This window comes from Schistocerca nitens, chromosome 4 (genome assembly GCF_023898315.1).
Source record: "Schistocerca nitens isolate TAMUIC-IGC-003100 chromosome 4, iqSchNite1.1, whole genome shotgun sequence".
Lineage (NCBI taxonomy): Eukaryota > Metazoa > Arthropoda > Insecta > Orthoptera > Acrididae > Schistocerca > Schistocerca nitens.
This window is the reverse complement of record NC_064617.1, coordinates 171,062,272-171,078,296: the sequence shown is the minus strand read 5'-3', so window position 1 is coordinate 171,078,296 and position 16,025 is coordinate 171,062,272. Positions and strand designations below refer to the sequence as shown.

Genomic DNA, 16,025 nt, shown 5'->3' with positions numbered 1-16,025 from the left:
CACTATTAACCTTTGTAGGGATAGGCGGCAGCAAGAACAATTAAGCTCATGAGGTTGAGGATCAATTTTGTGGGAACAGGTATGGAGATATGCGCATGGCAATATTATTGGTGATAAAACCAGGCTTTGGATGAGTTTTTCCCATGTGCAATGTCCAGAGGGGTAGTAGCTGCATGCTTGGCAGGGGGCAGTGGGGGAAGAACAAGGTGAACATGAGGTGGGGGGGGGGCTTTGGAGGGGTGGGGGGAGATGAGACGACATGCTCCGGAGCACTGGACAGTCAATCTGGTCCCTGGCCACAGTTTAGTTGCAGTAATCACACAAAGCTGATGGTGTTACCACAACTAAAAGCCATACTGCAGTTGCTGTTCATCTCTCTTCAAGTCATAGCGCGCCTCCCTCCCCGCCATAGTTTAAAAAGGGCAGTTCAATCAGGGCCCAGGATGAGGGACACCTATTTGTAGTGAGGAGGAGTGGAGATCTTCGTTTACCATATGAGATCTGTCTGCCCTCATCCTCATTATGAGGCAAGTCTCTCTCTCTCTCTCTCTCTCTCTCTCTCTCTCTCTCTCTCTCTCTCTCTCTATCTGATCTGCTCTTCCTATTAATCTTCAACAACTTGCTCCTCTCTTCTCGCCCCTGGAGGAACGATTAGTTCCGAAAGCTAGGAAGTATACCACTTTTACTGTTATTTACATCAATCAGTAGTACTAACTTTCCGCATCCTCAAGAGCCTTGCCAGTAATTGTGACACGTTTTCTCTGGTGAAATTCTCCATTGCAATTAATATCAAACCAGACAACATAGAGAACTTTTTTTCATTCTCATATCCCAACTGCTGTAGTCTCTCAGTCATGCCAGAATACAAATTCATCATTCAAAATCCATGGAATATGCAAGTTACACAATTTTCTACGATAGCAAAATACTGAGATCCATGTAAGTGCACCCTGACCCTTGTGTGGCAGTTCCCGCGGTTGCTGAATTTGTGATACAACCCACAGATCAGTGGTACATAACTATCATTACGCTGAAGTGGCATTTATGTTGCAGAGAGCAACAGTGATGCTGTATAGTAATACAGCATCAGAGCAGAACGTGTATAACTCGGAAATCTGCCCAAACCGTAGAAGTATTTCAGTCCCGACTCATTCAATGCACTTTTATATGCTAATTTCTTGTACAATGCGGAACTTGCCTAACGCGGATTCGGAATGCAAATTTCAGGACTTAAGAGCTGTGCACTCCCTACCACGAAGTCCTCAACCCAGTCACTAACTTCAGTTGATAGCCCATAGGACTGTACTTTCTATATAGTAAGCATGGATGTGGCACTGAATCCAATGCTTTTCAGAAATCGAAAAATACTGCAGTTTTTTGACTGCCTTGATCCATAGCTTTCAGGATGTAACGAGAGATAACCACGAGTTGGATTTCGCATGACCAATCATTTAGGAATCCGTGTCCAGCCTCGACACTGAGTCTAGCGTCAACAATCTCGCATGTAGCTTCAATTTCTATCTCCATGTGATTGGGAGTGTTGTTGATTGCGAGAAATCTTACAACGTTTAGGGGAATAAATCGAGTGCGCTACCGTCATTATTGTGGATCGCAGTCACGCAGAGCCGCCTGCCTCCGTTGATAACGGCAGGGTGAAACAATGCCCCATACACTCGTGCCGAACGCGGTGAAGGACAGCAGGAAACCTCTGCTTCCCTCTCCTCCCAGGGGAGCCCCGTTTGGTGGCTAGCGCAGCGTCTGGTGCTGGCCGAGCGCTTCCGGGAAGCTGTCTGCGTCCCCGGAACAGTAGAGGGGAGTTGCTGCGGGCAGTGGCCGTTCTATTCCTGTACGTGACACTGCACTATGCGTCACGCAGCGCACAGGCTGCACGCACACACGTCACGTGTCAATCCTGCGCCGCGCTACCGCCCCCACCAAAAGAAAAGAAACACACATCTCTGGGCCAGTGCTAGTGCCATATTCCAATGGTTGCCACGGAAAAAAATGGCTCTGAGCACTATGGGACTTAACATCTGAGGTCATCAGTCCCCTAGAACTTAGCACTACTTAAACCTAACTAACCTAAGGACATCACACACATCCATGCCCGGGGCAGGATTCGAACCTGCGACCGTAGCGATCGCGCAGTTCCAGACTGAAGCGCCTAGAACCGCTCGGCCACACCGGCCGGCCCGGTTGCCACGGAAATCTCTTCCCCAGACTACAGCAACGCGAAAATAAATACCTGTGCATTACTGCAACAGATACGCACGGAAGATGTTAACGCAGCTCTTACTTCCGATACACTGACGTCGCGGGGTCTGCCCCCAGGAGGAATGATCAGTTTTCAGGGACATGACACGAACGACTATTCGAAGCACGAAAGCCTAGTAAACATGGGCTCTAAAATCCATACCTGAAGAGCTATGAGCACTACGTCTTCGACACTATAAAACAAATCTCTTCTCTAGTAAGCTCTTTGCTTTCCGTATTTTGAGAGGTGGTAGTATGGATGAAAACAAGGAAAAAACGTCCATTACATAAGGGTTCTAAAGTGCATACCTTGACTTTATCCTCCCGTGAAACACATCTTGTCTACTTAAGAACTGCACATGACTTTATGTACGGTATGCATTTTACAGCCCATGTTTACTAGACCTTTTTGCTTCGAATGATCGTTGCTGCCATGTCCCTGAATACTGACCATTCTTCTTGGGTCTAAATTTGTGACTATCGGGAAAAAAATTATGTCCTGAGCATATTCTCAACTTACAATAACGTAGCTGAAAATAATAGATAAAAAATCGTAATCGCTTTTCTGGACTTCAGTAAAGACTATGACTCTGTCGAAAGGAAGTCACTGTTGACTGGGTTTACGCAATAAAACACCCATTCTAATGAGAAATTTAGAGCTTAAATTTCTAGAAGTTTTGAGATTAAAACTTTAGCGAGGCAGTGAGATGGTCTCTCCCTACAGTTCTTAAATAGTATTCCATAAAAAGTCGTAAGGGAATGGAGAATGTCATCAGGGCAAAGCCACATCAATGAGGGAGTTGGATCAGGTTACAAAAGCGGACACTTACAAAGAGACTGTGTTTGCAGACTACCTAGCTCTTCCTCCCCCCCCCCCCCTTCCCATCCCGTAAGACTAATGGAAACAGTCACTAGATGGATAGAATAACTGAAAGAACAGGCTGAAAAAACACGCTTCCAGATCTGGTTTCGGAAAACCATATGTATGCAAACATTAAGACGGTTTCCAAGTTAATGAAAACTGTTAGTTTCCTCAATTTTTCCATATTCAAATTGAAGTATATTTTCGGAAAAAGATGTCATTACAGCAAGAGTTGTGAAGATGAAAAGCATGTATACAATAAAAATTCCCTCGGTGGTCAACTTAAACACTACTTAAAAGCAATTCGCCCCGAAGTATTTTATGTGGCGGAATGTAGCTCTGAACAAAATGACGATGGAAGCATTGGAAAACACAGAAAGAAAAATACTTCGGAAAATTTTGGGGCAGTTAAAGAATAAACATAATACACAATACGCCTTTATACATACAGACAGGATTAAAAAGGAGGAATAGCGTTCTATGGCCACATCCAAAAGATGAATGATCACAAAAAGATTGCTCACTATTTTTGTAAATTAAAAATGAGTAAAACATGGTACAAAGAAATTAGGAGACACATGGTTGAAACCCAAATTATTATTATCGTCGTCGTCTTTTTGTTGCTACTCTATCCCATGCAAGCCTCTACGTCTCCGAGTAACTACTGCAATCTACACCATCCCATATCTGCTAAATGTAATTCTCCCTTGGTCTCCCTCTACAATTTCCCTCCCTCCCTCACTCACTTCCCTCTAATATTAAAATGGCGATGCTTTTCTCAAATTCGTCCTATCAACCGATCCCTTCTTTTCGTCAACTTGTGCCACAAATTTGTCTCCCAATTCATTTAGTACCTCATTAGTTACGTGATCTACCCATCTAATCTCCAGCATTTTTCTGTAGCACCGCAGTTCAAGAGTTTATTATCTTCTTGTCTAAACACTTACGTATCGTCTGCTGCGTTGAAGAAAAACTGGACACTATGTAGACGTGTTGAAAGGTCGCATGTACGTGTCCGTCAAATTGGTCCAGACGTTCGAGGAAGAATTCATTACCAGAAAGAGCACATGGGCGTCCGCAGAAATTTATCCAAGATGGCAAGATTCTAAAATGAATTTTTTATATAACTTGATTTGATGAAGTTCGACACATATCATGGTCTAAGATCTAACCCGTGTATTGACCAGTGTACTGAACTTCTTATGTCTTACCGAAACCAACCTCCGATTGGCCGATAAAGCTGACTTCACAACCTAGAGCTGAACGAAGATGATCCTGTCTACTCAACTGGCACGTTCTCGTACAGTTGTTTCAACTGGTATGCAGACTTCCTAGCTCTGACTGCATGTACGGCTGTGTTGCACTCCAGAGAATTCGCAATTTTCCTATCTCGAAATTTCACCCTCTTCTTCTCTTTTGTTTCCAACTGTTTTACTTGATTCACACTTTGAGTATAGGCGGGCACGCACACAGCAAGCCCCCGCAGGTCTTGTTTGCAAAAGGAGTAGAGTTAACTACGGTTATGATTAACCTGTGCACCAAAGGACAAGGGGATTTGTTTGCGGGAACTGGGGAAAGATGTCTGTCAGGTATACAATTAAAATTTGTGGTAAGTTCCTATGGGACCAACACACACACACACACACACACACACACACACACACACACACACACACCGATGCCCGAGGGAGAACTCGAACCTCCGACGTGTGGATTCGCGCGAACCGTGGCAAGGCGCCACCCGTGCGGCAGGTATACTAAGGAAATGTTACGCAGCGTTGACGAGGGAGAAGGTGGGTGCCTTTGGAATATGCTAGGGATTCAACGCGTCAGGATGTCGGATCCGTCCTTTCCCGCAACTCGTTAAGAGCAGTTATGAGAACGTGATAGAGGAGGGATTCATGACACTATTTCTGCACGGCTCTGTGAAGGGCTACATCCTCCTTGAGTACTACACACAGGCGAAGCTGCTGACGCACCAAGGAAACCGTCGAGTTTCTCCTGAAAGAAGCGCAAAGCTATCTTAAAACAGCTGTCGCTGAGGCCACAATATTTTCCGTAGCGTTCAGTGATGTTAAATATGGCACAATCACAGACAAATAATTCATTGACGAAGATGCAAAGTTAACTCTTTTTGCTGATGATACAAGTATAGTAATAACATCCAAAAACCAAGAACTAAGTGATGTAATTGTAAATGATGTTTTTCACAAAATTATTAAGTGGTTCTCAGCAAACTGACTCTTTAAATTTTAATAAAACACAGTATATACAGTTCCGTGCAGTAAATGGCACAACTCCAGTAATAAATATAGGCTTTGAACAGAAGTCTGTAGCTAAGGTAGAATTTTAAAATTTTTTAGATGTGTCCATTGATGAGAGGTTAAACTGGAAGCAACACATTGATGGTCTGCTGAAACGTCTGAGTTCAGCTACGTATGCTATTAGGGTTATTGCAAATTTTGGTGATAAGAATCTCAGTAAATTAGCTTACTATGCCTACTTTCATTCACTGCTTTCGTATGGCATCATATTCTGGGGTAATTCATCGTTGAGTAGAGAAGTATTCATTGCTCAAAAAAGTGTAATCAGAATAATTGCTGGAGCCCACCCACGGTCATCCTGCAGACATCTATTTAAGGATCTAGGGATCCTCACAGTAACCTCACAGTTCAAAAGTAATAGCAGTGTGCATAGCTATAACACCAGGAGAAAGGATGATCTTTGTGGTGTTACCGCCAGACACCACACTTGCTAGGTGGTAGCCTTTAAATCGGCCGCGGTCCATTAGTAAACGTCGGACCCGCGTGTCGCCACTGTCAGTGATTGCAGACCGAGCGCCACCACACGGCAGGTCTAGAGAGACGTCCTTGCACTCGCCCCAGTTGTACAGCCGACGTTGCTAGGAATGGTTCACTGACAATTACGCTCTCATTTGCCGAGACGATAGTTAGCATAGCTTTCAGCTAAGTCATTTGCTACGACCTATCAAGGCGCCATTACCAGTTTATATTCAGTGTAATAATGTCTAAACAAGAGCGATGTTCTCCAATTGTGGATTAAAGTTAAGTATTCCAAGAACTACGTTCTTTTCTTTATAGGATAATTACTTCACCTTGTTCCAGACCTCACGCCAATCTGCGTGAGCTTGACGCGTGCCTTTCGGCTACCTCCGAGTGGCTTGGCTGTCTTGCTACGCCACTACAATCTTCACTATGCAGGGTTAAATCTGACTTTGGCACAGAAAGGGGTAAATTATGCTGCCACAAAAGTCTTTGTCAGGCTTTTGATGCTGTTTGGTAGGTGACCAGACAGCCAACTAACATTTAAAAATAAATTAAAAGAATTTCTAGATGAAACTCCTTCTACTCATTGGCTGAATCTTTAGATAAAAGAAAGAAAAACAAAAAAAACCTTAAACATTAGTGTCATGCAATATTTTGTGTAATGTAATAGCTTGTACAGACATCTTTTTCTTTAACCTGACACGTTCCACATCATTACGAAGTGTCGTATTCATGATCTTTGGAGCAAGTATTAATCCAATCTAATCTAGAAATGCTGGAGAATTCTGCAATGAATTAAAACTCCGAAACCCAAATTCCAAGAGGGGTAAGTGTTATTCTGCCTTCCTCAGCACATTTAAAAATTTTCTCAAAAACTTTGGCTTGCGAACATATTCGTGCTTTTTTATACTGAGGGAGAAGAAGACAGTGGCAATGGGAAAGAGACGGAAAAGTACTAAATACTGGAAGATACTTGTTGTGGTACAGAAAGAGCACAGGAGACAATGGCAGTGTGTGTGTGTGTGTGTGTGTGTGTGTGTGTGTGTGTGTGTGTGAGAGAGAGAGAGAGAGAGAGAGAGAGAGAGAGAGTGTAAAGAAGAAACTGAATGCACTTTGAGCATGATTTACGGTGTGCACTGACAAAGCAAACCAAATATAAAATAGGTTGTTCCACATAAGCAGTACCTGTAACTGTTTCAGTAGTTCATGGCTCAATAAAACACCTACAAAAACAATGGTTAATATTTCGTCATTTTAAAAACTGAAGTGTTCAAGAAAAATTCTTTTTCAGTCTTAAGTTCAGTTAAGGGCTCAAGTTGGTGACAGTGGGGGAAACGGCGGCAGGTGAGGGGGGGGGGGGAGAGGGGGGTTGGTTACTAGATAGTTTCTGATTGCACTCAGGAGTAATTGTCTCAGAAAGATTGGCATTCCAACGCCTGGTGTAGCAGCCTTCTACAGGTACACGAACGATGGTCTCGGGGAGCCCGCAGTCAGGATTCCGAGGACGATTTGACTGATTTATTTCTTTTTTTCTTTTTTGCGATGTGTACAGAAAATGGGTTGCTTTTGGACGCCAACTGTATTGGTTTTGGACTGCGGTCGCTACTGTGTCCGGCCCGTTGTCCACGGCAACGCAATGGTATTTCCGCCAGGCGATGCACACACGGGTCGCCTTGGAACGGACGCACTTCAAATATGCGACTCGCAGAGCGTTCTTGGACAGTTAAGAGTAACTGACGAAAGATTTTACAGCAGGCATTGCAAGACAGATTTCTGTTCCTCTATGGTATTCGAGAATTCTAACACAGTAACTGAATTTGTACTACTTATTGCGGCAATAGACTGCGACATTTTATTTAAAAAATATAAAGTTCAGCATATTTGTACCATTGCCAGTGTCATTTTGCAGCAACTCACTGTAGAATGTTTTGTGTTTTTAGATATACAAGCAAAAAAAAGAAAAAAGAACAAAAAACTGTTTGGCTATATCGTATTTTTTGTTCATTACCTTAACTGCTAGTCGGTTATATTTTTTATATGGCTTTATAGGAGGAAGCATGGGCGCACACCCTCCAAAAGCAACATGCCCAATGAAGCGCTGGGCTGTTCATCAGACCTCTGCTCAAGTCGAGGACAGCCATAACTAGCCTGCCATCTACCACAACACTTTGTTTTATGAAGGTAACTTAACAAAAAACATTTCCAGTGGAATTTGTTGCGCGAAAATTTTTTGGGAGGACTTTCTACTATTTTCGCGTGTTATCACATGCGCAGGTAATCCTTAAGACTCAATACCACTAACAAAACTATACAAGAGCGGTGGGTTTTTTGTAATGTCTGTAAGCCCGTTAAGAACTAGCTTCAAAATCACAATGTTATTCCCGTAGTGTATGTATGGTTAAACTTGATATAAGATTGTTTTTTTGTCCGGTCTGGCGAGTCAATTGAAGCTAATAATTAATGTCACAGTTTTGATTATATCAAGTTAACTTGTTGCAGCTTTATAGTGATTTTCGGATGTATTCGTAGAGGGAGACCAAGAGATGAATACACTAAGCAGATTCAGAAGAATGTACGTTGCAGCAGGCACTGGGAAATGATGAACTTGCACAGGATAGAGTAGCATGGAGAGTTGCATCAAACCAGTCTCTGGACTGAAGACAACAACAACAACAGGGACATAAAACAGTCGTATTAGCGAAGTTGTGAAAATTGTTCAATTACATAAAAATTGACCAAAACTGAGTTCTCCAGTTTATTTAGATATCAAGGTCATTTTTCTCCTCCAAAGGTCCAAGTGAGATCATTTCGTGATCATTTGAACTTTAACGCCATTTGTTTGGCCCAATAAAGGATGCACTTCGTGGGAAGCAGTCCGTGGATGATGGGGAGGTTGCTGATGCAGCAAGACGTTCGCTCCGAAGTCTACCAGTAGAGTGGTACTAAGCAGGCACCAAGGTCCTCCCAGTAAGCAGGCGTAAGGGCTTCACACTGAACGGAGCAAACGTTGAAAAACACGGTTTTGTAACCAAAGGAGTTCAAATGGCTCTGAGCACTATGCGACTTCTGAGGTCATCAGTCCACTAGAACTTAGAACTACTTAAACCTAACTAACCTAAGGACATCACACACATCCATGGCCGAGGCAGGATTCCAACCTGCGACCGTAGCGGTCGCGCGTTTCCAGACTGAAGAGCCTAGAACCGCTCGGCCTCACCGGCCGGCAACCAAAGGAGTGGGGAATAGTATAGTGTACTGGAATCTTGAATAAAATCAAACTGATTTCAGAAAAAAATGCGTTGCATTTCTTTTGAACGCCCTTCGTGTTTTTTAACCAAAATTATACGACAGGAAGCACTTTATAGAGTAATAGGCATACATCTTCAAAAAGTTCTCTGAAGGCTGCCGGATCCTCACCAGATTAGTAACGGATTACTATATGGTGTAAAATTAAGGAGGAAGCAAAATATAACGAAAGAATTGGCCGGTACGAAGGTTTTTAAGTATCGCAGTATTTGCTGCCATGTTTCTAGCTTGAAGGTGAAACAACGCCAGCTGAGAACAATACTGATGTCAATTTCTAGTTCCGCGTGAAACAGAATGGAAGAAAACAGAGCGGCCATTGTTTGGAAGCATTAGACACGCAGTGCGAGGTGCTCGCCCAAGGACTTTGCCAATCACCTTCTGCGGGTCGGTGATCACGTTTAAAGCCGCCGAGTGTTACCATTCCTAAAGCAATCCTATACAGGCTTAAAGAAGGGGGAAAAAGGTACTGCCAAGATTTAAGGGCACATCCGTCATTAACAGTGGAAGACACAGGCCCGGAACGCACTATTTCTGTGTTACAGCCGGCCGGAGTGGCCGAGAGGTTCTAGGCGCTATAGTCTGGAACCGCGAGGCCGCTACGGTCGCAGGTTCGAATCCTGCCTCGGGCATGGATGTGTGTGTGATGTCCTTAGGTTAGTTAGGTTTAAGCAGTTCTAAGTTCTAGGAGACTGATGACCTCAGATGTTAAGTCCCATAGTGCTCAGCCAGTTTTTTTCTGTGTTACAACTTATTTCAAGTGCTTAGTACGTTTCCAGAGGCATGTGGCTCCAGATATAGAAGCACAGGTCACGCAAACCTCGCAAATTACTGGCCGCTGGTTTGAGGTGTGTTCCACCGGATTCACATCAGGTGGACTTAGTGGTCAAAACACCGTTTTTCTACTCCACAGCCGTCATGGCGCATTAAATTATTACCACAGGTCCCATGGATCATGTAAACGTCTCTCACAGTATAATACTGTACCCACCAATCTGAATCTGTGGCGCGGTGCTGGACAATAGCACATCCAGACACGACTATCGACCTGGTGTAACAAGAAACGCGAGTCATTCAACCCGTTTCCTGCTGTGTAAAACTTCGTGCACAACGGTAAGGAGAGATGGGATACAGAGTCGTGCAGCAACTGTCGTCGCAGGAAAGTAAACAGAATATCTACTTAACTTTTATTTCTCTAAGTGTACGAGGACTCGTTAAAAATAATGTAGCAAGAAACACAGTCCAGCTCTCAATGTCAACAAGGAAAAAGTTCTCTGAACTAAAGAACAAACGATGGCGTCGCAGCCGCGAATAGGGGCCGCCTGCGTAGCGTCACTTCGCGAACTGGCTCCCAGTAAGAGAGGGTTGTGTGGCTCAGCAGGCGTGCTCCATTGGGTCCACAGGATTCCACACAACCGCTATCGGCGTCTGTTGTAGACATTTAATTCAGCTGCCGACTATGGCGACTGTGGAGTGGTATCGATACGTGGTACCACATGTCCATTGATCCTCAGTCGAATCTCCACGATCCCTTGTCCACTACAATCTTAAATGACGACGTCGCAAGGGCCTTGTGTCATGGAGTCCCTTGTTCATCAGTGTGCTTTGAACGATGTACCCCGAAAAACTTGAGCCTGCCGCCAGATGTGCCACAGATCGTCGCCTATCCAGCTCTACAGAGCGGGCCTGCCTCCGACCTGCACGTCCTGTGATGAGGTGTGGACGTCCAATATCTTGTCGCCTACTAGTGGCTTCAAGCTCCAGCAACCTCTTTCCGTAGATACAACAGTTTTACGTGAACGGCCGACCAATTTCTCAGTTTCCGAGACACTCATTTCCAGGCGCCGTGACAAAACATCCCGCCCTTTGTCAGAGTTGCCTGCGTCTGTGCATTTCCCCATTCGCGACCCACATCGTCTTTTATCTATGCTTTTACACTTTCCCTACCGCTTCACGTCCCTGGTTTCAACCTGATCACAATGTTCTGGATCATCAGTGTAGGCATACATACATTATTCTTCCATTACAATGAATAACGTAATCGAAACTTTCTGGCAGATTAAAACTGTGTGCCAGACCGAGACTCGAACTCGGGACCTCTTCTTCCAGGAGTGCTAGTTCTGCAAGGTATGCAGGAGGGGTTCGGCGAAGTTTGGAAGGTAGGAGACGAGGTACTGGCGTAATTAAAGCTGTGAGGATGGGGCGTGAGTCGTGCTTGGGTAGCTAAGTTGGTAGAGCAGTTGCCCGCGAAAGGCAAAGGTCCCGAGTTCGAGTCTCGGTCCGGCACACAGTTTTAATCTGCCAGGAAGTTTTATCATATCAGCGCACAATCCGCTGCAGAATGAAAATTTCATTCTGTATCCCGTAATCGCTGATATGCCCCTGAAGTATAGCGGATGGTTTGGCAACCTTACAGAATACGAGCACCAAAGTTGTCTGTATCTTGGACCAGGCATCAACGAAGTCTTCAAATGCACTTACACGTAGACGCCTACTGGGTACAGTTCCGGAGAGCGTGGAGGCCAGCGAACTGGTCCTCCTCCTTTCTATCCATCTGTCCAGCTATCCGTCAAGCCATCTGTCATCCAAGAAGCACACGGGTATTTACTCTTTAATAATGAGCACCTTCACCGTGCATCAAGTACATATCGCTTCGCACTGATAAGGCACGTCTTTTAGCTCAACAAGTAGATTCCCTAAGAAGCCTTTTCCAGAGCGTCCGTTAAGCCTGGGTGTAACTACAAATAGTTTAAGAAACTTTATTTCAACATCGAAATAATGTTTTTTCTTCTAATGTGTGTCAATACTGTGTCCTGGAAGTTTGACCGTAGTTCTGTCTTACACCTTGTATGATACAAAGTTTTCCATTTTCTTTGAAGAAGGCTTTTCAGTTCATAGTTTAGGGTGTCATGTCATAGTAATAAGGTCTTTAAAAATTGAGATTTGAAAAACTATGGGAAGTGCTCTCTACCATGCACATGGAAGTGATTTGCAGAGTATGGATGTAATACTACACTGTCGTCACATAAATTTATGTTCTTGTAAGTACGGAGAATAAGTAATGTTATCTCCAGGCACTTGTTAATTCGAATTTATAATGGCTGGAAACAACGTCCTGGAATTTCTTCGTCGTCTTCCTGCGTCATATGCGAATCCGCCGCTGCCCAAATTAAGTTTACAGTTCATCCCCTTCATTTAAGAACTCTTTACGCAATTTAATAAACACTTCTACATTGTTTTTCTTTACACGCAAATCAATTAATAGGACAGTAACAGCACCTTCAGACTCCTGTGAACTATTTAACATCGAAAAATAGTGTTAGTAACTGTAATAACATAAAAATTTTCCTTAAGACTCCTTTCTACCTTCCTTATCATTGTGTGAGGTCAGTACCATACTTGCCGCTCTGATGTCTTGTGTTCAGGATTTTTATGGTTCTCGTCCATACGTGAACTCAATCACCACAATTTGCAAAAAATTAGAGGAGCAAAAGAGATGTGAATCGACTATGAACATATACAGTTAATTGTTTCGACAAGAAGTCCTGAAAGAAAAAAACTCTTCGGCGGGGGTTCGTTCTGAATTCGCGTCTTCTGCGCGCCACTATACGAACGCTATTATACCATAACTAGAGAGAAAGACGTTCCCTAGTAAGCATACTTGGCAATGGCACCGTGCAGTGAATGATAAAGTTTTAATATAATGGAATAAATGTGGTGCCTCCTGCTTAAGCGATAGTTACGCTAAGTTACAGATTCAAATGCCGAGTGATCCTGAACGTTAAATAATTCTGTTCTCGTTCCAGGTTAAGTAGCTGTTTGAGCCTAGAACCTCTCCTGGCAGGTTTCCGCACATTTACTGAGAAGGGACTATGTCCACTTAGAAACGCCATTTCCTGCCGTTCAGCTGTTTTTCCATTCATCCACTTCATATGTATCGACGTTCATGTTCTGTGAATCACCTGTGCTGATGATTATGATGGCAGCTGCCACGCCGAAAGTATGTAGCGTGGAATGAACCACCATGTACAGGTATACCACCTCTGTAAGCACACCGTGACATCTCACTTCGACACTTGCTGATGTTTGGACCTATTATACTGGGGGAGGGAAGGGGGGGGGGGGGGGACTTCAGCAGCAGTTTCTTGAGTCTGCACCCTTGACCAACGAACCTCTCCAACATGAGCAAAACCTATGGACTAAAAGACTTAGCCCTATTGCCCACCTCTCGAACAGCTGCACATATGCGGTAAAACAAAGAGGGGGGAGGGGGGAGGGGGGATGAGGGAGAGAGGGAGAGGGGAGAGAGAGAGAGAGAGAAATGTACGGAACTGCGACTGTGGCTGGAGAAGCAGCCTATCATATTTAATGGTCAAAGAATACACTCTTAGCAATTAATCTTGCGTTCCTGAAGAGAAACGCTCAATATGTGAATTATATTTTAAATTAGAACACACATTTTTTTACGTGGCAATAACAGCCATATGAGAATCATTTCTATCACAATGGTGTCTGTGCAACATGTACGTATGTCCCAATAAGATGGGTTCTTCAAATTTTAGAGGTATCCATTCAAGTGACGTTCGGAGTGTATCTTTCCGAGTGCCTAATGTAGTTTACTGAGCAATTCGTCCCAGAGACTTCAACCTGCAACAGAATACGCGGCTCGTCTGAACTCTCCAACGAACGCGTCCTGCGTAGAGAGGTGGTGGTGTGAAGTTCCTGATCCTGGTTTAAATATCAAACCTGTCAAGAAGTGAGGACATGTGACACTGTTCCTACTGATCCGTTCGTAGGAAAGGGACTAAGTTTGGCAGGCCCCTTGATGCTATCAGCGAGTTGCAGGCTACGTGCCGGCACCGGGTTTCACCACCACCACCACCACCACCACCACCACCACCACATTACTCGCCCCCCCCCCCCCCCCCCCACCACACACACACACACACACACACACACACACACACACACACACAGTATGGAGCATGCTGCAAATAAATTAAAATATTAATATTTTTATTTCTGCTGGTAATTTACGAAAAATTTCATAAATACAAACGTGTCCAAATGGTAACACTCTTTAATTTAATACTATATCGCGAAAGTAATTTAAGGGATTGAACCAGTGCAAACTACTCACACTGCAAATAAATTTAGATACAAAAAAGTGACTAATGATTCACATAGTTGTCGCGTCCTCCATTACGGGACACAATACTGAATGCCATTTGTCTCTTGAGTAAGAGGCTTTGTAAGGGGACAGAGACTGACTATGAGAGAATGTTACCGTGCGACTACGTGCTTATAAAGTCGACGTGTCATCAGATTTCATGCTGTTGTGATTTTTAAGTACAGTCATCTGTGGTTCGGAGTAGACGTTGAAGTCTTGGTCGCACCAGTAACAAGCTTAGTCAGTTCTAAGGTCAGGGGAAACTGCCTAATACGGCACTGCGGTGTTCAAACCAACTTTCGGGTTGAGAGCAGCCTTAATACAGCGTACGACCTCTCAGCTAAGTCCAATGGAAATATTTTACGGAAGTACGTCGCTGTGAGACCACAGTGATTGGAAGCAACACAGCCAAGACCGGGAGATTCCATTCGAAATGAACGTGCCTAGCAAAATTCCATGATGAACCAACATCAATAATACGAGTGTGTTCTCAATTATTCTCAGGGTCTTCAACTTAACTCGGTCGTGAATGGAAATACCTAGAATGAACCAGTAACTTAATTTTAAATCACCTAAAGAAGTAGATATGAGCTTCACAACTTTATCTGCTATCTATACAGCCACAAAACTTTAATACCGTCTAGCTCCTTTATTTATTATTTAGACTATTTTATAGGCTGTGGAATTTTTGAATGGTATGTGCTTAGTCTTCTGAAATATCAATGTGTCTTGAGCCATCGGTTGGTGTATCAAATATTTCGTTAGCTACGTTTCAGCCTGAAGAATGTAGAACATTTATTCCTATACTTGTTGTTGTTGTGGTCTTCAGTCCTGAGACTGGTTTGATGCAGCTCTCCATGCTAATCTATCCTGTGCAAGCTCCTTCATCTGCCAGTACTTACTGCAACCTACATCCTTCTGAATCTGCTTAGTGTATTCATCTCTTGGTCTCCCTCTACGATTTTTACCCTCCACGCTGCCCTCCAATACTAAATTGGTGATCCCTTGATGCCTCAGAACATGTCCTACCAACCGTTCCCTTCTTCTAGTCAAGTTGTGCCACAAACTTCTCTTCTCCCCAATCCTATTCAATACTTCCTCATTAGTTATGTGATCTACCCATCTAATCTTCAGCACTCTTCTGTAGCACCACATTTCAAAAGCTTCTATTCTCTTCTTCTCCAAACTATTTATCGTCCATGTTTCACTTCCATACATGCCTACACTCCATACAAATACTTTCAGAAATGACTTCCTCACACTTAAATCTATACTCGATGTTAACAAATTTCTCTTCTTCAGAAACGCTTTCCTTGCCATTGCCAGTCTACATTTTATATCCTCTCTACTTTGACCATCATCAGTTATTTTGCTCCCCAAATAGCAAAGCTCCTTTACTACTTTAAATGTCTCATTTCCTAATCTAATTCCCTCAGCATCACCCGACTTAATTCGACTACATTCCACTATCCTCGTTTTGCTTTTGTTGATGTTCATCTTATATCCTCCTTTCAAGACACTATCCATTCCGTTCAACTGCTCTTCCGAGTCCTTTGCTGTCTCTGATACATTCCTATACTTGTAACAGCCAAAATGATTCAGTCGCAAATTCTGACAAAGAAAGTGGAAGAATATTTATGTATATCAGAAA

General features: G+C 43.5%; 1 protein-coding gene across 5 annotated transcripts in view; it reads right to left on the bottom strand.

Annotated features, from left to right (window-relative positions):
* LOC126251325 (formin-like protein) overlaps positions 1-16,025 on the bottom strand; it is a 464,159-nt gene that overhangs the window by 104,063 nt on the left and 344,071 nt on the right. The window lies entirely within an intron of this gene.